A 22,686-nucleotide genomic window follows, 5' to 3' on the forward strand; every position below is an offset into this window, starting at 1 on the left:
CTGCAGATGGCTAAAAAAATGGCTGGGTAGCCGAAACAATAATGTAACTTTACAGAAAGATACGGTAATAAAAAATAAAATGTATATCTATCTACCTATCTATCTGTCTATCTATCTATCTATATATATATATATATATTTATATATATATATATATATATATATATATATATATATATATATATATATATATATATATATATGAGGTTAGGATGGTATATTTGTGAATAAAATATATATTTGTTTGTTCAGAAAAAGATCTAGATAAACGCTTTTTGAATTATTTTAAATTTCTGGTTTAGAAGGGCACGAAAACATAAAAAAATGTGAGTGTAACATTACTCTTTGGCCGCTCATCAGTATTGTGATTACAATAATAGAGAAAGAGAGAGAAAAGCTCATTGCGGAATTAAGCAAAGCTTTGCTTGTGCGTTATTGACCCAGATGATTAGAGAGTCAAGTGTTGGGACAATTCGCAAATGGGAGGGAATTTATTAGGAATTTGATTCGCTCCTACACTGCAAACTCATTCGGGGTCCTGATAATACTTCAGAAATAGAGAACGTTGTTTGCTATACGTACACTCATCAACATGGTTTCCTCTTTGTCTCTCTCTGCCTCTATCTTTCTTTCTCTCTTTGTGTGTGTGTGTGTGTTTCTCTCTCTCTACATATATATATATATATATATATATATATATATATATAGTCATCTACATGCATTACTGTTTCGCTGTTTCACAGCTCATCCGTGCGGCTAGACAGGCAACTACCTGAGGCCAGGATAAAAACCCGACCGTCTGTACGACAGTCAAGGCTCCTAACAATTACGCTATTGGCGGCTGCTGAGCGAGTAGTGAGTTTAACGATGTTCTGACATCGTCCAAAATATCTCCTTTCGATTTGTTTACACAAAGAGCGTCGCTTATATGCTAATGGTAATTCGTGTATCACTTCTAAATATGCTCAGCTTAAGCTGAGGAGCATATATATATATATATATATATATACATATATATATGTGTGTGTGTGTGTATGTTTGTGTGTGTTCACACATGTGTATACATATATATATATATATATATATATATATATATATATGCACATATCCATATATACATATATAGTCATCTCTCTCTCTCTCTCTCTCTCTCTCTCTATATATATATATATATATATATATATATATATATATATATATATATATATATATAACATTAAATTTGAAGAAAAATACATTAAGGTCATTCGTAATTCCTCTACCAATATAAAAATTGTAAAAGTACTTACTCTGATTTTAAACCGTTTTTAGTTTGATTTTTTAAAAAAATCATTGATTGAACCTTCTTGCAACTTTCTTTTGCTTTTAAAACTCTTCATGAATTTCCATTCCTTTACTTATTATTATGCTTTCAAATTTCATTTAATCCCAAACACTTTTCACTTAGGTACCTACCATTTTATTGTCCATTTGCTCTATTAATATTCTTGTTTTTTTTCATTTCTTTGCATTCTCTTTCGTATTTATTAAAAAAATTACTTTTTCCATTTTTTATTCTCTTTACGAATTATAGTTTTCGATTTGTTTTTAACTCATATTTTCTCTTATATTTCATATTTCCTTTTTGGTTTTATTCTCAATCCCAATTTTCTTTATGTTGTCTTTGGCTTTTTGTGATAATTTGATTCGAATTTTTTCAATATTCAGTCTAATCTTATCAATTTGGATTTGAGTTTTACGTGGTTTTGATCGATGTTATTCTTGACCTTTTTCCGACGCTTCTCGTCAAACTATTGGAACCATGCTATTAGGAACCGGGCTGAGCTTGACCTAATGTTTCTACGGTCTATAATCGTTTATGAAAAATATTTCTAAATAAGTTTTAATTTCAGGGTGTAGGTTTCATCCCTAGTACAAGCGACACTGACTATAAATGATTGATTATTAGAAAGTTTACCTTTTATTCATATATATAGATTTCGACTATTTACTTGGTTAAGTTTACTGGAACCAGAACATACTCCTCTCCGCTGATAACATATTTTGTCAAAATTTTTGTTCGTATAGTTTTCTTTATCTTTTTAACTTTTTTTTAGTAAACCTGTGAGAATATAATCAAAGTAAATAGTAGTCTAAATATTTCAAATTATATAAATGATAAAGGCCTATAAAAAATCATTTCCAGAGATATTTGATTCTTATTTTTTGTTTGCATACGTTTCTGTGACTTTACATTTCATTTAGGGCACAATTCGTTTTCTAGGATATTTAAAAAAATAATTTTCTGAATATGCATTCTTATCTATCAAGTTCCTTGTGTGTTTTTTTTCTTGACGCCGCTGCATCTATTTACTTCTTTTTCATCATTTTATCTTTTTTTTTTACCTTGTTTAGTTCTCAATTGTGCCATTAATTATTTCCTCTGTTTTTCGCCGAAAATGATTTTCCTATTTATTTATTTGTTTATTTGCCGACTATTATCCTCATCTTTATAGTTGGTCTTTCTCGACGTTTCCGCCTTCTATTCTTCTGTAATTCGTCAGATTGTTAACCGCGACGGTATGCGAATGTAGAACTTCTGAACTCCGTAATTACTGCCTTCCATAGTTGTTGTCGTCTCACCATGTTTTGGCCAGATAATCCTATTGCTTGCTTTGGAAGGATTGAAACCACTATCCCCCGACAAGTTTTACAACCTGACGAAGGCTAGAGGAATAGTTGACCGAAACGACGTGAAACAACTATAAAGACGATTTGTCCGCAAATAAATAAACAAATACATAAATATGCAAAGTATTCATCTGAACGAATTTCAATAATTTTTCATACGGTTTTACTAGTTTTAGCGTTTTCTCACTTCCCAGCATATATCTGCCGGTGCACTTCCTTTTTCAGTCATCTCTACGTCAAATAATTGTTTCCATTTCGCAACATCATATTTAAAATAGGATTACTTTAATTCGTTTTTTTCCACATCCTCCTTCTGTCTTTATGTATATTTAATTTATGAAGTTGTCACTAGTGGTCATGCTTAAACACCCAAGGATAACTGTAAATGAGATAGATTCTCAAAGAAATTATGTAAATATCATATGGCCATTGATAATCCGCATATTCTAGCACACCACCAATGCATTTTAAACGTTGAAATAAGTCTGTCATATAATACAATTCTGGGGGGTTGACTTTAAACGACATTTAAGGTATAAAATCAAGAAATTGATTAAAAAACAATACAATAAAATTGTATAATAAATTATACAAGTGTCCGTTATAAAATGGTATGTTTTTGATGTTAGAAATATATCCGTTATGTTATAAAACTTTATCTGTTTGGTGTTTGAAAATATCTGGGATAATGTTATCTTCGCTAAAACAGAACACCGACCATTCTATTTTGGTTATTTAGCGGTATTTAAGATCGCTGACAATGACTATGATAATCAAACGCATCGCAAATTTATTGTTTGCATAGTATGAACTCCTGGATCGTGGGATTATTTTACGTCATTTCACCGCCTTCAGTAGTGTTTTTTTCTTATAGCGAAGTGACTTATCACACCGCGTATAATCAAGAGAGTTATAACCCCGCGGAGGAATCTTCAGACATTTGAAATTAGAATTTTTTTTGTTTTTAAAGATCTGGTTCATTTGTGTGGGTGTTACCTCGTTTATAATGTTTTTTTAATTGATCCAAAAATAAAGTTTTCACGATTTGTTTACAAAACAAAAAACAACATATTTATGTTTTTCGTTCTTTTTTTTACATTGGGGAGGGGGAGGTTGAGTGACAGGGGTTTTCTATATTTAAAATGTCCGCTATAAAGATTCCTCCGCGGTGTGATAAGTCACTTCTCTACGCGCATGTGCACGCGAACGCATCATGTAAGAAGACACTATTGAAAGCGGTGAAAAGGCATAAAATTATCCCAGAATTCAGAGGTTCACACCATACAAACGGTAAATTTGCAACGGGTTTGATTATAAGATTCGTTGTCAGCGGCCTCGAATACCCCTATAAAAAATTAGTGGTCGGTGTTCTGTCATAGCGTAAGGCAACATTTGCCGGTGCCTGTTATGCTATACATTTTAAGATTTTTACGAGACTAGTGAAGCATGTTTAAAAGGTGTTAAATACATCTACTCGCTGAGGAACGTGTCTTGTTTAAAATACTAAGTTTTATGTTTTGCTTGCTCTTAGAATCACCACCATTTAGAACAAAGTACTTTTTTTTATATATGAAAACAGCGGAAGAAGAATTACGAATTACATTTGCAGTAGTGAATACATTCTGTTCGTTCTTGAATTTGTCATTCGTTTTCTTAATATTATATATTGTTTACATGTTATAGATTAAGTCTATAAGAGGAAGGAATATTGCATTTGTAGAAAGGCTCAATAAGAGTTACCAAGAGATATATTTAGAAAACGTGAAAGAATAATCACTGAAATTATCAAGTTGACATAAGAGGAAACATAGTAAAATCCAATATTTCATGTACGGTCGTTTCGGAAACTACATCTCTTTATATATTCAATACTTACTTTTATTTGCAAATATTGAATACATTAAGGAGATCGTTTCCGAAACGACCGTGCATGAAAAAATTGGATTTTATGTTACAATATATATATATATATATATATATATATATATATATATATATATATGAAATAAAATGGAGGTGGAATGGCCTGGATACTCAACGTTTCGCCCGATTTATGCGGGCTTCTTCAAGAGGGGTGGTCATTGACGAGAGAGTCGGAGGATTGGGGCTATATATAATGATGGGGGAGAGCAGCGTGTTTTCCTTATCTAAATTAGATGTCATATGTACATGTATAGACATTTTATGAGGAATATATATATATATATAATATAGAGAGAGAGAGAGAGAGAGAGAGAGAGAGAGAGAGAGAGAGAGAGAGAGAGAGAGAGAGCGTACTTTGGGGTAATTGCGCTAAGTCCGTGGTAATTGCGCCAACCAGCTTAAGTGCTCTTTTGGAAACCACGCTTATGAAGATCGCTTTTTTATTTCGCGCAATTACCCTTGATTTGGCGAAATTAACCCAAAATACGGTATATATATATATATATATATATATATATATATATATATATATATATATATATATATATATGTGTGTGTGTGTGTGTGTGTGCTTCGAAAATTGTAGAACTTAAATACTTTATTCAGCTAGGTTCTCTTGGTGTTAAATATATTCCTGTTTAGTTGTATTTTGTGCACAATGCCAGCATTATCTTCTGTCACTAAGCAGCTGTTAGTATCTTGTCCGTCGTCTACCTGTAGACGCTTTTATAAGCCACGCTCACTTCTTTATCGTTGACTAAATCTTTCAAACTCTCACTTGTCCTTGTGTCTTACCTGCTAGAAATGGAAATAAATAAACTTATAATCCTCTACATGTTTCCATCCACTCTTATTTGCCATACCTACTTTCATGGAATGCTCTATATTCGGTTTGATATATTTTATTGTATTTAAACTCTGATGCTTCATAAGAGGATTCACTTCTAAAAAAATATGCGAAATGACAAAAATAAAAAAAACGTAACAACATTAAAAATCGTTTTATGTTCAGAATCTCAGAAGAAGCAAATGTTCGAGAACGGCATCTCGAAAATGAACATAACAAACAAGAAAACACGAATGAATTCTTCAAAATTAAATTTGGAATGCAAAAGAACGGAGAGGAAATAGTTGAAAATTTGCCAAAACCTAAAAACACGATAAAAACGAAAATCAAACTTATTTGAAAGTTTGTGTTGTTAACTGGCCAACAAAAATGGATTAACAGAGGAAGAAACTAGTGCGCTTAACATAAAAACAATTGAAGACATATTGACGCAGAACATTGCATGCACTTTCTTGTGCAAGTTAAAATGCGTTAGTATAAAATAGTTTTCTATATAAATATAAAAGATATCCTTCCTCCTTTTCTTGTTCAAGAGCAAAGTGTAGTACATTTTTTCGCACTACACATTCTCTTTTCTGTTCTACGTCATAGGCTTTCAAATGGTTAAAAACCGGAGGAAAAACGTATGTTTGTCTCAATTTAGAGGCAGTATTAATGATCAACTAAACTGTACAACATGTAACACTAGATACATATTTAATATTATCTCGTTGGTTTTAAATTAAGCGGAATATAGGATTTCTGACTAGAATCAAGTTTTGATAATTCTTTTCGCACGATGCTTAACGTTTTCTGTTCTAGTTCCATGGGGATGATATCGACATGAGCCGAGATTATTTTATTTTTTCTCCAAACTAACTCCCAGATTTTCTGTGTTTTTTTTTGTTCTGTTTTTTAAGAGTGGATGTGTTGACGCATCATTTGCGTTTCGGCAAAGAAGCTTGCTGCCAACTTATATGTTAAAAATGATAAGTTGGATATGAAAAGAGAATCAGTGAATATACACAAAAAATCGCAAAATAAACTTACAATATTAATAAGCCTGCGCAAATATAAAAAGGTAAATAACATATTGGGGCATAGAATTGTGCAGATCACAATGAAACTGCTCCTAAACAATCATATGACAACTGATTTTAGAACAAAATAATAACAAAACGTGATTATATAATAAACATTATATGACAATAAATTTATAAAATACTAGCCTGTGTGCCTGGCGTTGCCCGAGTGTTCGGAGGTGTGTGTTGAGCAAAAAAAAAAAAAAAAAAAATCCGTAGTAGACAGGCAGGCTCGAAGCCGTACCGCAAAGGATGATTATAACGTGATAAAAACATGACGAGGTACCGAAGGTTTAAATTAAGGCTAGTCAATCGAAAAGAGGGGTTGACTGTCCAAAATATCGGTTAAAAAAGCGATACCTCCCTGTGGAAAAGTGCCCAGTTGAAGGTGATGTGATTAATGTTTTTAGCCAATTTGGCGATATTTGTCTTCCAAAGGGCCGAGCTAAAATATGATACCGATCTCGTAAAAATCCGTCGCCTCTGTTAAAAGTGTCTGGCAGACATACAATTATACATATATACATTTAAGCAGGGAAGATTCATATTATAGATATTAAATTTGAGTTCAAAAATGTTCATTCAGGATCGTGTGTGAAAACTCCTTTGTTGATAGTAAGGATTCAATCGGACGCAAAGTTGAGTATTTCTATGTGTTCAATAAGTTCTCAATGTAAAAGTATATCGTTTATTCTATGATTGTGTGTCAGAAATTTGGAGTGGTTTGTTTTACTTGTGACTTATTTCGCTTTCGCCCATCCAGGAAAAAAAAAACGATAAGTCGGAATTGGAGAACGTATCTAGACCAACCGAAGAAATAAACCGAGTGGCGTCTTTGGCGTTCTTTCGGATTGCTATAACTTTTACGTTCTGTATGTTTGTTCATGAAAAATGGGAGCAATATTTTAAGTCTCAGACTTTCAGTTCGAATATTTTGATTGTGTGTGTAGATTTTACTGGTAAAATTGTATATAAAAAAAATAAATAATTAAAACCGTGGAAAGATCGCATTTGTTTGTTTTGCCGGAATGGATTCTTTTTCCGTAGGTAAAGAAACTTTTTCGTCTTGTTGATACTGAAATGCGTATGAACCAACCATTTATAAAATAATAAATAAAAACCTTACAAAATCAGTAAAAAGAAACGTGCAGCGATTATATGGCAGTTATATTTATGAATACAATAATTACCCTATGACAGTCTTTTATGTATGCAGTCACGTTGACTTTAAGAATATAACGATTGAATGACACATCTCCAGATGAACCTACCAAGCTGAAAGCAACACTTCACACTCCCTCCATAATAGAGAAAACGATGTTCATCTCTCGTCTTTTTTTGTAACAGGCTTAAGTAAATATGTTTACATACGCATTTTCATATGTGCATTTCTCATCCAAATTGTTATTTTCGTTGCATCTTACTGAAATTTAAAAACACGTGAAGAATGCATGATAACCCGTGAGTAAACAGTGCACGCGGCAAAATGACTAAATTCAGCATTTGCTTACGCCATTTTGCCCCAAAGTCCCCAGGGGACGTCAAATTCTGGTGAAAATGAACAAACAGTGGAGTTTTAGACCTTAACATATGAAAATTTCAGCGCTACATCATGCAAAATAAGAACTGACTAAGTCCATCATTTGAGCCTACCTTATTTAGACATAAATGTCTTAATATATTTAAATTTGAATTAAGCATTATGAAAAATTGCTAAACAGACCTACACATAAAACTTTCTACAAATATGGTAAAATAGTCCCAAAAATTAAGTGTTTTTATTAGCCTCTGGGAGACACCTAAGATGTCTCGCAAAGTATAGACAAAAAAAAAATTATATAGAAATCAGTTAGTTACAAATTTCCATAAAGTTTTATAAAAATCAAATCAAAGCATCATTTTTTTTTATAAACACAAAAATGTCAATTTTAGCCATTTTAATCCGAAAACCATCTTTAAGGGAACAACCGGAGTTTTCCCGGAAAATCTGTTCTGTTATTTTTTAATCATATCATGTTTAATGTTTGTGCAACCTTTCCCCAAAAATTCCAAAGCGTAGTTATTAAGTAAACGTGCGAACAGACGACGGGACGAACGAACAAGGTTAAATTTACAGGTCCTTTTGTCGGGGGACCAAACATTCCAAAGAAAGAATTTACAATTTCTTTTAATTTCTATGAAGTATTTAATTTCCACCAAGTACACGATTCCAGAAAAAAATATACACTATTGATATTTAAGGTTGGATTTAATCCCAAAATTCTTAAAAAAAAATTGTGTGGGAGAATAAAAAATAATTAAAATCGTACCCAAAGCAACACTTATAAATACGTTTTATGAAACAAAAACTAAAAGAGAATTCAAAGAAAAAAACAGAAAGCAAAAAAATAAATATACGCAGAAGAAAATACATTGAAGTGGATCCTTCAATTTTACCGCTTTGACTGGGAAGTTCTCAGCTGTACTTCTGTTGTATCGTCTTCCACCTGCTGCCTTAAATTATCAATATCTTTTTTAATATAATCTGTCTGTGGCCCTATCATAACTTGTATTGTCCAGGGTGAAAAGGACAGTCACATCAACGTATGTAACACTCGTTTACCTTCTGTAGTGGGCAAATAAAATACCGTAGTATTATTTGTACTATTCACTTCTTTTGACAAGGTCTCTCTCATCTGCATGCATATTATCCAACACTAATGCATGTTTAATACACCAACCCCCTTTTAGGAAGTTGTCCAGATAACATTTAATTTGCTACTAAGCGGAGGAAACAATGATCATATCAATCATCACGCTTAAAAGAAGTCTACCTACTATTCAAATGCTAAGGCCTATCTATAAATTTACATAATGTGTTTCGTTATATAAACATACAGCGCGATCAACAAAAATAACCATATATGTCTATAAGAAAATAAAGTATTACATGATTATGTCAAAGTAGATTTCAGCGGCATGTTATTTATTGATATTTAAGATATGCTATAGAAATTGGCGAAGATTATATCGAATGACCAATCAATAACAAGAAGATTGAAATACATAAGCAAAGCAGTCTGCTTCTAAAACAGATTGATGATAAAAATGGATATTTTTGTTCTAAATGTATATTAAGAAATTTTACATTAGTCTAATAGCATTCTACGGATATGTATCAGATATTGCATCAAAGAACACGTCCATATTATATATATATATATATATATATATATATATATATATATATATATATATATATATATATATATACGTTTTATTTTTAATTACCGTATCTTTCTGTTAAGTTACATTATTGTTTTGGCTACACGGCCGTTTTTTTTGCCGTCTGTAGCGTCCGCAGACTTTTACAGAAACCGTTCTGTAAAAGTCTGAGGACGCTACAGACGGCAAAAAAACGGCCGTCTAGCCGAAGCAATAATGTAACTTAACAGAAAGATACGGTAATAAAAAAATAAAACGCATATTTGCTCTACAACACTATTGAGCACATTTTTCAGTTTTTATGAATTATCATCTCCACTAAACTATATATATATATATATATATATATATATATATATAATCTGACGGCTATTGTTTTCCAGAACTTAAGTAACTAATATAGTGTTACGAGGTTAATACAAAAGTTCAAACTTTCCCTTCGTATAAGAGGTATCACCTGAAAAATATCAAGTAAATGGTAACTAGTTGACTGAATATTTAGCAGTTGGCCAAAGTTTTCTGATTTGATTATCAGATTCATAACTTTTATTATCTTCAGGCGAAAACACGCTGGCTTATAGATCTTGTCGATTGTTGTATGTTTGTCCAAGGAGAAGTTCATTTTCAACTTCCTTCCACTTTGGATTTGAAGTGAATATGATTAACAGGCCTAGTTTCCCATACATATCGACACTAGTCATTTGGCCCTATCATACATATATAGTAAACTACCTGTCAAGCTAGAAGGCAATATGTATATGTGAGTTATATAGTTATTTATATGATCTTTGATATGCATGGAGGCGTAAAGTCTTAGCTTGTTTTAAGGAGATTTGATATATAAAAGTATTTCTGCTACAACTTTTGGGAACCCACCAACTGCAAACTGATGGAATATTTTTACTTCTCTAGAGATGATTGAATGGAGTAACTTTGATCATGAAATTATACGCATACAAACCATACATGAAAAATGTTTTGTGGTATTTCCAAACTGATTTTGGGTCAAGTGAGACGTGGTGAAACGAAAATAACCGATTTGTTAAAAAATATTTTAAAATTATTTTTAGGTAAAAAAAAATCTCAATCAATCACATTATAAAAATATATGATAAAACTAAACAAATTAGATTTTTATGAATTTGAAATTGTTATGAAATCATTAAAAATATTTGTTAATAAAATGTGGTTTATTTGTTAACAAGCATGAACCGTTAAGTAGTGGAAATCGGCCCCCTCCCTGAAAAAAGTAAACTAAAGTTGTTGCTGGTTGACACTGCCATTCTTGAACAATTGCGAACGAACATGGCCGAAATGAAATAATCTGGCTTTCACTGACGATTAGCGCTGGTTTAGGCCGATAACATGCAGATACACTTTGAATTAAAAACAATGCAATTAAAGGAATGCCTAAATCAGTAGGACCTAATAAAAATACGAAAAATGTTCCATTAGAATTATAATGGGATTTAAAACAGATGTTTTCGAGATTAGGGATTCTCAGTGTATATGGATTTTAAGAGTGATCTAAATCAGTGGTAGCAGTCTAAGCTGTTTTCGTTTGATTTCCAAGATTCCTCTTCTTTCAAACTCTTTAACCAGTGGTATTAAATTGATTTCCCATTTTATTGCTTCTTAAAATAATTGTGAATATTTTTCACTTCACTTCTTTGAGTATTGTCATTTAATAAAGACACCACTAACCTCCCCACATAAAGAACGGCGTTCGGAATCGACACCTCTAACATGCCCATGTAAAGAACCGCTTTCGGAGTAGAAAAATCTCTTTTTTGTGAGGATGGGCGTAATGCCTCAAGTTTTAAAATGACAATCGTTGTCAGCATTACCACTCACGAACGCTAAAAAAGGAAGAACATGGAGGATCGCAGTGTCGGTAGGAGAGAAGTAGTTGACCGGGGGTTTTAGAATGACTTGATATTTAGAGGGGAAAATAAGAACTGCTTTTTCTTAAGATAGTTGAATGGTGTTTCTTTTAGGATGAAACTCCGCGGATTAAAGACTATCTACTTATCAAGTGTTTCCTTTTCAGATTAAATGTTTTTTTAACTCTCATTCAAAGTGATTTTTTAACATGTTTTATAAACTTTTTGCTATTATTATAAGCGCTATCTTCTATTTGGTTTTATCACGCTTTTGCATTTGGTTTAGATTACTTTATGAATAAAATACGTTAATATTTATAATATACTTGAGTTTTACCATCTTGAATCATTTTGGTAAATTTAATTGTAATTTATATATATATATATATATATATATATATATATATATATATATATATATATATACATAGGGGTATATGTGTGTATAATGTAGTACATGACTACACGATGTAGCCGACTACAATGTAATGGACATGAGACAAATAACAACTCAACACTTTTTTTTTTGGTTACAACAATATGTATATCCACTCTCCTCAGCCACGCCTGACTTCCCATTAGGGCTGTGAGATCAGCCACGTCTCTAACGTTATTGTAATGTCGCATTTCGTATGCATTTGCACGCTTCGTTAGATAAAGATCGTAATTGAAATTTATATTGGCATTTGAATTTTAATTAATATCATATAAAGCCTCCTGCTCTTTAAACAATCTTAATATTTCATAATAATTTTAATATTTATTAGGATGTTATTAATCTATGTTAAAGAAATAATACTTCTATCGTTACTCCCACCCGCATAATGGAATATTTCTTTGTCCCCAAAGATGCAGAGAGAGAATTCTGAACATCAGTGTAATTGGATTGTACATAATTGAAGAGCAACGTATTATAAGGCTAATTAAATTACCTAAATATATTTCCATAGAGTTCGTACTTTCAGAAGAGAAATATAAACAAAGTATCATCAGTCCTTTTCACTCTCTCAAATACAATTCATCTACAGATGAATGAAGTAGCACTCAGTGACCTCCGATTTATGTGTTTATCGTGGAAGCCTTATATCCTATTGTTTAGATCAGTTTGCAAAATTAAATACGTATATGCTAATAGTATTGCTCATCGTTCCCCTCTGGGTTTCATATGATAATAAAATTAATCAATGCAGAAGAAATGTATATAAGTTTTAGAATATGTAAAGAGGTGAAATTAAAGAATTGCTCAACTCAGATAATCAGTAAATAGAATACGGGCTTCATTTCGCGAAAGTATGGTTTTCTAAATATATATATATATATATATATATATATATATATACATATATATATTTGACTGTTTAATCATCAAATGGAAAGAAGTGATCCTGCTTACAGAGAGTAAAATAAACTTGATTAGATTGAAAAAAACATGTATGTATCTATATATAACTATATAAATATTTAACTATATATATATATATATATATATATATATATATATATATAGACCGAAAATATAATTTTTTTAGATTATATAAATATATATATATATATATATATATTTGTATAAGCATATCTGAAGCACTACATAATGCATGCATATTAAAGTTTGAGGTATCTAATGTAGTATTATATACACACACGCACATATATATATATGTATATATATATATATACATATATATATATATATATATATATATATATATATATTCATGTATTTAATGGCTTATTAAAGACGAATACGGACACAGTTTATTTTCACCTCTGCCCTTCTCTCTCTCTCTCTCTCTCTCTCTCTCCAAACACACATGCATATATATATACATATATATATATATATATATATATATATATATATATATATATATATATATTTATATATAATGCAATTTTGTAGATATGAAATGATATTAAGAGATATATTCATGGATATATTATTTTCAATATTTACTTCACTGTTTATATAAATGTGCAGCTTAACATTTGCAGAAAAGTGCCCGTATGTGCAATAAACTAAAGTGAAACAAGTGTTTAATTTTTGGAGAACTTATTATGTTTATATGTGCTTTAGACCACGTGGAGGTCCCTATGATTACTTCGCCATGTAAAAGTAAATTCTATTAAAATAAAATAATTTAATTTTAGACAAAGGTGAACTCTATCACACTATAGTGATCTCCACCAATTACAATATTACATATAATCAATCATTAAATTACATGTCATTTAAGTTACCAATACACATAACGCTCATATATATTCCAAAAATAATATAAAATAATCATATATTTATGAATATATTCTCGGCTATATGAAAAAAAAAACTCTCTCTTACATACATAACTTTCTCTATGTTTCTGAATTTTAAACGACATTTTTATTCTGAAATAAAATAGTCATTACAAAAAAATCAATTTCCAAATGCAATATATATATATATATATATATATATATATATATATATGTATATATATATATATATATATATATATATATATATATATATATAATCTAAAGCTGAACGTCTGTGTGTGTGTCTGGTCACGAATAGGCTCGTATATAGTTGACTATTATAGAAATCTGATCATATATAATGATAGAAGATGTATCGAAACTCAGGAATGGGTGTTTGATCTGGCATAATTATTATTCATTAAAATTGGGGGGTCTGTGTACGCGCCTGGTTCACAAAGTAGTGACATAAAAAATTTAAAAATTAAAAAAAAAACGTTTACAATTATTTTTGATATGGATGTACATAATAATACTTTGATAAGTATGTTTTAACTTAAATAAGGATGGTATAATAAAAGTTTGTGATCTCTGTTCGCCCCTGGCTTCCATAGAATGGAAATAGGCACACACTTTGATAAAGACTTTTCATATCTATCTGCGTACGTATACTTTGATAATTATGTTTTAGTTCGAAGAAATAAGGTATAATAAAAGTATGGGGTGTTCGATCGCGCCTGACCTCCATAGAATGGAAATATGTAACAAAGTTTTACAAGGTTTTTTTATATAGATCCACAGGATATTGTAATAAGCGTTTCAGTGTGAACAAATATGGTATAATAAATTATGGGGTGTATCTATTTTTTTTTTACTTTCATCATATTTTGCTTTGGTTTTGATGCCCCAAAATTCGAAGTTATATCTTTACAAACCTTCCTTTTGATAACCTATCATATTTTCATAAATCAGAGTCTATTTTCTGCAGGTTGTTTTTGAACCCAGTCAACGACGGGTACTTTTGCTTGTATAAACATATATATGCATATATATATATATATATATATATATATATATTCATAAATAAAAACGAAAAATTAAGGTTATAAAGGAATTTTCATATATTATGAGTTATATAAGTGTCACAGAAAAGGATATAAGGAAACCCCTTAGATATTTAGACCATAAATTAATCTCGTCAGAAGAGAAAAAATTCGGTCCTATACAAATGTAAACACTGCCGACTTTCAAACTATTTAGTATAGAAAGGGAAAAGTTATTAAAGTTATTTATTTATTTTAATGAAATTAAATTTGTTTAATAAGTTATCTGAACTTTTCTTTTGGTTCTTTTCAGGAGAGGTTAACCATTCTGGCCACAATAGTGGATACACTTACAACCGCTGCACTTAGGATATATTACACATATTGCATTTAGGGACGTACATTTGGAGACATATCATGACGGTGTTTTTATCAGATCTGGTACGTACTTTTATTATTTGTTTAAATATTTCTTGATTATACCATAAATTCTATATATATATTAATATTTTCCATCTTTTATTGCATTTTTCCTTAGATATATTTGTTTGTATTCCTCTTCGCGTATCTTCCTAATATCCACGGTATCCAAGTATTTTTATTGTTACAGAAATTTTTACCTCAGTTACATTTAAGACGTGATGGCAAAAAAATATCCATGTGAAGACATCTCTGTATAGCATCCAGCCTTTTATTTAATATTTCTTCTCTAGAATTCACTATGTAGAAGGCTTCCAATAGAAATAGCTTGGATCTATTTGATTTCACAGGGCTATACTTACTCATCCTATCCACTACTGAACAATTCAATTCAAACGTGTTGTTCTCATACGGTGTTTTTTTACATGATAATCAAAACACATAATAAAAAAATATTGAATAAAAAACAATACAAAATAATACACATAATAACAAAAGATCAAATAAAAACAACAACAAAATAAACAATAAAAAAGTAGACACCGGACAAAAATCAAACTAACGCTAGCAGAAATAATAATAATAATAATAATAATAATAATAATAATAATAATAATAATAATAATAATAATAATAACAATGAACCAGCCCCGGACAACAACAACTATACACGAAATAAAAATAAAAATACTAATAACGAACAGGATTAATGCAATTGTAGACACCGCACACTTTGCCCACTTCAAAATAAATGTCTTAGTTTACAAGGCCACAATATTTGCGAAAGAAACCCCGAATAACAAGAAATATTACTTCCTTAGATTTTAAACTCGATTTTATCACCCCAAAATATATGTAACAATAAAAAACACGGCACGAAAACAAAGCTAGCAAAAAAATACTGGGAACTCAAGGAAAGCGAACATTCGCCGGTAGGCGAATGGAAAATTAAAAGAAAAACAACCACATGTAGAGACCTAGAAGACCCATGTAGATTATGCCTTCATGAAAGATTTGCTATCCTTTACTTTAAAGAACCCCAACATCTATTAAACTGCAGAAGAGAAATAGCGAACAACTGTGTTCACAGTATTAATTTACTCTAGGATAGCGATACAAAATAATTTTAAAACTAACAAAAACAATAGAAAATAAACAAATAAATAAATTAAATAGACATGAATATTCATAAACTATCACACATATATGTATAAATGCATACGTATATATACATATATATATATATATATATATAAACTAACATCAAAAAACCTAACCTATATTTAAAACGGGTCAAGAAACTAGATACCCAGGGTAAATAGAGCACATACTTAGGAACAGGTCAACCAGAGGTCAAATAGGCATTTGTCCAGTAACTGCATGTTCATTGGCTGATAGAGAGGGCGCGCTTGACACTAGAAAGCTGAATTGCTAACTAAAATCTCAAGAGACGGTACGTATATAAAAACGAGAGACAAGCACACAATTCGCGCATAAGCCTGACGAGTCCTAGAATGGATGAAATGCGGAATATTCTGTGTAGCTTAATTGCCATGTATATTCTATAACTAACTAACTAGCTCTATCTACGTATTGAGCACTTTTGAAGTAAATACTTGCCATAATTTTCCATATTTAGGCTAGCGCATCAACCATTCGTTTCTCCCTCTTGGGCAAGATACAATAGAGAATCTTCAATTACATGGGCTCTGTATTGTCAATTTAGATCCCACCTCTGTTACATTGAATGTGCTCCGATAACTTCACTGCATTTTTTCCCTATCGGCGTACATACTACTGGCAAAAAAAATTGTCGTTTACTTAAACGAATGTAAACTCATTATTTGATTGCTATTTGAATAGGTTCTTTTTCTTTTTAAATCAAAAGAAATGAAGGTGTGCGAAACAATTAGGATGCAATAATTCTCCTATTTTTGTTTCCTACAATGGTATTCTCGAAATTAGTAACAAAATAAATCATGATTGAGGAATATATATTAAATAAATGCAAACGCTAATACAAATAAAATATGTCGACCTAAAGGAGACCTGTGAAATTATATGCATACAAGTACTTTTTTTTTAATTCTGCGTTGACTAGATTTAACACGTCGTCATCGTTACCATTCAACGACTTATTGGTATAAAAAGGACTGCCTTCAAATGCCATGCTATTTTTACTGAAAACCCACGTGTGTGTAGTTATTACATTTAATATTACTAACTGATGTTCGAAGATGTGTGGATAAAGGAAGACAAGCATCAAAACAACAACCTTACACAGGTTGATTTTCGGCCTTGATTAGTGGTGGCCGTCTGGGTAAAAAATGTGCTTGTTCAATATTACAGTGAAGAAAAACGATACAATTAGATTGACAAGAAATTTCCTTCGGTTTTTCACATTTGAATTCAGATGAACATATCTCGGCGAATATAAAGAAGAGAAAAATATCGATCGATATAAACAGCATCAGAGTCAACACACTTTTGCCAACACAAACAAGTGCATTTATGCCAATAACGTCATAAGCTTAAGTTCTGATGGCGATGATATCGCTTAGGTTTCTGGAGCAATTCTGATGCAGATGCTTAAAAATGGTAGTAAGGGCAGTGTCTGGAGAGGATGGCGGATGAGTTAAAGTTTCGAAGTCCAATTTGTCCAACTTCTCCAGGATCGGATTAGAAACGTGCGCTCGGGCATCATCGAGGAGGAGAATTGGACTTTTTTCTGTTAATTAATGCTGGTTGTTGTCGAAATTTATGATGCATTTCATCCATGTGTTTACAATAATTCTCCGCCATAATTGTTTCGACTACATTGAAAAATGCAATATATAAGACTGATTGCAGATCATTAAATATTAAGGATGGCCTTCTCTTGGTGCAACGCTAGCTTCGGGAAGTCTGGTGGACCTTTGTCAGCGTCTAACTATTGAGCAGAGCGTCGCTAGTTGTCGTAAAATTTTCCATTTTTATCGCAGGTCAGAACCCTGTCAAGAAACGAGCATTTCTTGTTGCGTAAAAAAAGTGAAAGATGACACTTCGAAATAGCGTTGATTTTGGTTGTTGCTAAATTCGAGAAGCACAACTTTATCAAGTTTTTGTTTCCTTTACAATCCTTCAAAAGTGGGTGCCAATCGTCGTCTACGTTACGTCTAATTCAGAAGTAAGTTCCCAAAGATTGGTGGCTGGATTGGTTTCGACTAAGGCTTTTAATTGTCAACACTCGATGAATGACCACTAAACTCATCATTTTCAAGACTCTCGTCGCCGCCATGAGATTTTTAAAATAATCATTGTGCTGTGTGTTCAGTAGTTGTTCCTGAGTAAAAACTTGCGTTGATATCCTGAACTGTTTCAGTAGCATTTCGGCCTAGACCTAATTAAAATTGAAAAGGAATATGCGAATTAGCTCTTTTCAGTCTTGTATTCAACATTTTGAAAAGAAAACAATTGTTTTAAAATGATTGTAATTTAAACAATTAGATAGAGCGGGAAACGCTCTTTAAAATGAGATGATGAATAATAATAGTATTATAACGGAAACATCATTTGCAATCAAAATTAAAAATTCTACAATAGCTTTTTTATTAACCAAATATTTCAAAGATGTAATTCTATAGCATTATTGTCTCTTTAAGAAACATACAAACGATAAGGCGTTTACAAAGTCATATGCACAGTCTCAATGACCGACTAATATTTGTAAGATTCTATTAGAGAATGGCCGTTGAGCATTGATAACAGGCTCGTAAAATCTCTTCACCGACTAAAAAATGAAAGTGTTTACAAAGAATCAAATGAACGACCACCAAACTAACACCTGTATATGGGTTTATAAAGTATAACGAACAAATGAATATTAAATTGAAATGTTCTAATGGGCTTCATACAAGCTTTACTCAAATAGTTAGGTTATGCATTGGTATTAATAAAATTATTTCTATTCCTGGGTTTGTTTATTCGTTAGATTTTTTAAATATCTTTTTAAAATCTGATTGAATAGAACCATTTTATTTGATTTTACATTTGTATTCATGGTAATACCTTTTTGTCTTCCCCTTTATGAGTTTTGTTAAGATGAAGATGAGTTCTAAAGAAATTTTTAAACACACACACATACACATACACACACACACATATATATATATATATAAGTATATGTGTATAGGTTTTTATATGTGCATGTATGCATATGTATGTATATGTATGCACATGTTTATATGTATATATGTGTATATGTATACATGTGTATCCATTTATATATAAGAATGTACATATATCTGTATCTTCATATGCATGTATACGTATGTGTATATTTTTCTATGTGTGTCTAAATGTGCACTTATATATGTTTATATACAATATGAATGCATATATATATTTATCTATTTATATATGCAAGTATATATATATATATATATATACATATGCATTTATATGTATATACATCGGCATGTATATGAATATATATGTATATATATGTATATATATATATATACCTTTGTATAAGTATATATGTGGGCATATATGTATATCCATGAATTTATATATATATATATATATATATATATATATATATATGCATATATATATACACGTATTGATGTATATATATATATATATATATAATCTTGCCAATGCGATAGATTTTATCGTTTATTCTGAGAGATGTTCTTTTGAAAATGCGACTTTTCTTTACATTCAAAAAGACGGTAGCGTCTTATTATTAATGACTCCATTTTTTGTCTTTTCACATTTTTCTTTTCTTTGTGACTATTAATAACATTTTTTTCGTGTCGATTTATTTTTTTACATCTTAAAATGAATACACTTTCCCTTAGATACAAATTTCTGGCTGTTTTTTTTCATCTTAACTATTGAATTCTTCCTTTTTTGAAAAATTTGACAGCATTATTACTTATTTAAAACAAATTCAAGGCAAATGTATTGCTTTTGGTTGCAAGATGTTGTGGTGTATTGAATTGATCTGTTGGGTACAAATCTCATTTGTGAAAGATTCTGACAACTGTTATATAGTGAACTCTTCCTTATATGTTAGGAACGAAACTCTTAGGTGATTCGGTTGTAATAAAAAGAATGTTATCGTCCATGTTCTTAATAGAGCTGTTTGAATTCATCAGGTATTTGTAGTACTCCTTTCCCTGAAATATTTATATTACTTTTTGCAGATACTGTTTAATCATATTTTTTTTATCCACGATGGCAAAAACATAAAAAGGAAATGGTATTTATATTATAAAAAGGTTGATGAGGTTTTAATAGAAAAATGATGAACCAGAATTGTGTAAAATAATTAACTGTGTTTATTACTAAAATATCAATAAACAATATAAAAGAATACACACTTAAACATAAAAAACGCGATTACGTGCGTTCGCTTCAACTATTTTATCTGAACATATCATCGTAACAGGTGTGTTCACGCAGGTGCAAACATATGTGATGACAACTCATAGTTAACTGGTTCGTTTAGAAAAAAGCAAAGAAATGAAAATCATTAATCGGCAAATAATATATCAGATCTGCTTAAGTTTTAATGCAAAGTTCTTACTGTAAATGTAAACAAACACAATAGCAGTTACTGTTCTACGTATTTGCTCTATTTCTTTATACGATATAAACCATTTTAACTATATATATAAATTGCATGAGCTTCATATTATTGATAAATATTTGTATATAATTAAACGTCTTCAAACTGCCAATTACGGAATATCTGTCTGTCTAACTATCTATATATCTATAAAATTGAAAGTGTCCGTCTGTGTGTGTATGTATGTATGTGTGCATTCCCCATACACAATAACTCTGTTAATTCTCAGTCTACAGACTCGAAATTTGATATACAGGATACTGAGATTTGGTAAATCTTTGTTGGACTGATTGTCCCAAGTTCGAATCCAGTTTGTTTCCCGTAAAAAAAAAAAAAAAGCAAAAACAAAAAAAAACTTACATACCGTTTGTCTAATATCTTGATTAAGTAAAGTGTTATACATGTATTTGTTTGGTAAAAATATGGATAACAGTTTAAATACAATTTATAGAAAACAAATCATTTTTTCTATTGTTTTTTCTTATTTTGTTAAGTAAGTGTACGGTCAATATGAACAAATCCTGTATGTGTCATTTCTCTTTCTTGGCACCATCTATCACCAGACGACAGAAAGAAAAGCTTCCTTTGACATTTCCTCCTGAGAATGTTTGCTTTATTACAGTTGCGATGTCAAAAGGCAAACTTATTTTGTTTTTTTTTAGGTTTTAGAATCAATATTTGCCGTAGCTTTCTATGAGTTCGAACTTTTTTTTAAGTGAATGGAGATATTTTCAACATTGGTACCCTAAATGACAGTTTTGTCAGATTTTATTTTGGAAAAAAAAGTTTTCGAAAGATGTATACGTCTCTATGTTTCATCATTCATTTCAATGGCGGCTATTCATATTGGCAGTGTTCTTTCTCCTGGGTACAAAAGTGACAATTCTATTGAACATACTTTTCATGTTAGATGGTATCTTTCTATAGATTTGCGCCGTAGGCCAATGCAACTTAAAAATTTTTTATACGTATAATATATATATATATCTATATCTATCTATATATATATATATATATATATATATATATATATATATATATATATATATACAGGGTGACCCTCCACTCAAAAAAGCTAAATGGGGGGGGGCGTCTAGAACATATGCTGTAGAGCGGAGAAAAAAAAGGCCAAATACCCTAGTGTTTGGATGTGACTGTTTGAATATAATAACCTAGTTATGACCAAAGTTTCATTTTATTCGGACAAAACACTAAGAAACGGGGCCTAATTAGAGTTGAGCCCGTTTTTTGGGTAATCCTATATATATATATATATATATATATATATATATATATATATATATATATATTTATATATATATGTGTGTGTGTGCGTGTGCGTGTGTATGTGTGTATTTATAATTAGAAATTATTACTGATTAGATCATAAGAAGGATTTAGTGCCTCACGGACTCAACTATTACATAACACATTTATTTATTGAAAACACTTATGAATCAAAACTCCAACTTAACATATTTCACATGCCATAGGATATATCAAATTACACTGTTCTTAATTTAGCATGCATCGGTTTTAGCTGGTATTTTATGAAGTAGTATGCCGGTGTGCTTTACAGCCAATATGAGTTTTTATCTACCGATATAGTATATGCATGTGTGTATACATATTTAATTAAGACTTGCTAGGGTTTGCTTTATTCTCAGAACATTACATTTATTTATTTTTTGATAAATATAATAAAACTAAATGTATCTCATACTAAATTCAATCTAATCAAGTCGTTATGCATTTCTCATGCATCAATTTAAAATAACACTTG

At 30.6% G+C, this 22,686-nt stretch overlaps 1 protein-coding gene across 11 annotated transcripts in view; it reads left to right on the top strand.

Moving 5' to 3' along the window:
• Nucleotides 1-22,686, top strand: part of LOC145263135 (zinc finger CCCH domain-containing protein 10-like) — a 714,599-nt gene that overhangs the window by 564,436 nt on the left and 127,477 nt on the right. For all 11 annotated transcript variants that reach the window (XM_080120101.1, XM_080120100.1, XM_080120093.1 and 8 more), the window contains one exon: nt 15,180-15,307. The gene's annotated coding sequence lies outside the window, so the exon portion shown is untranslated. The remainder of the gene's footprint in view (nt 1-15,179; nt 15,308-22,686) is intronic.

The sequence above is a fragment of the Euprymna scolopes genome, chromosome 38, assembly GCF_053919585.1.
Source record: "Euprymna scolopes isolate OS-2025 chromosome 38, ASM5391958v1, whole genome shotgun sequence".
Classification (NCBI taxonomy): Eukaryota; Metazoa; Mollusca; class Cephalopoda; order Sepiida; family Sepiolidae; genus Euprymna; species Euprymna scolopes.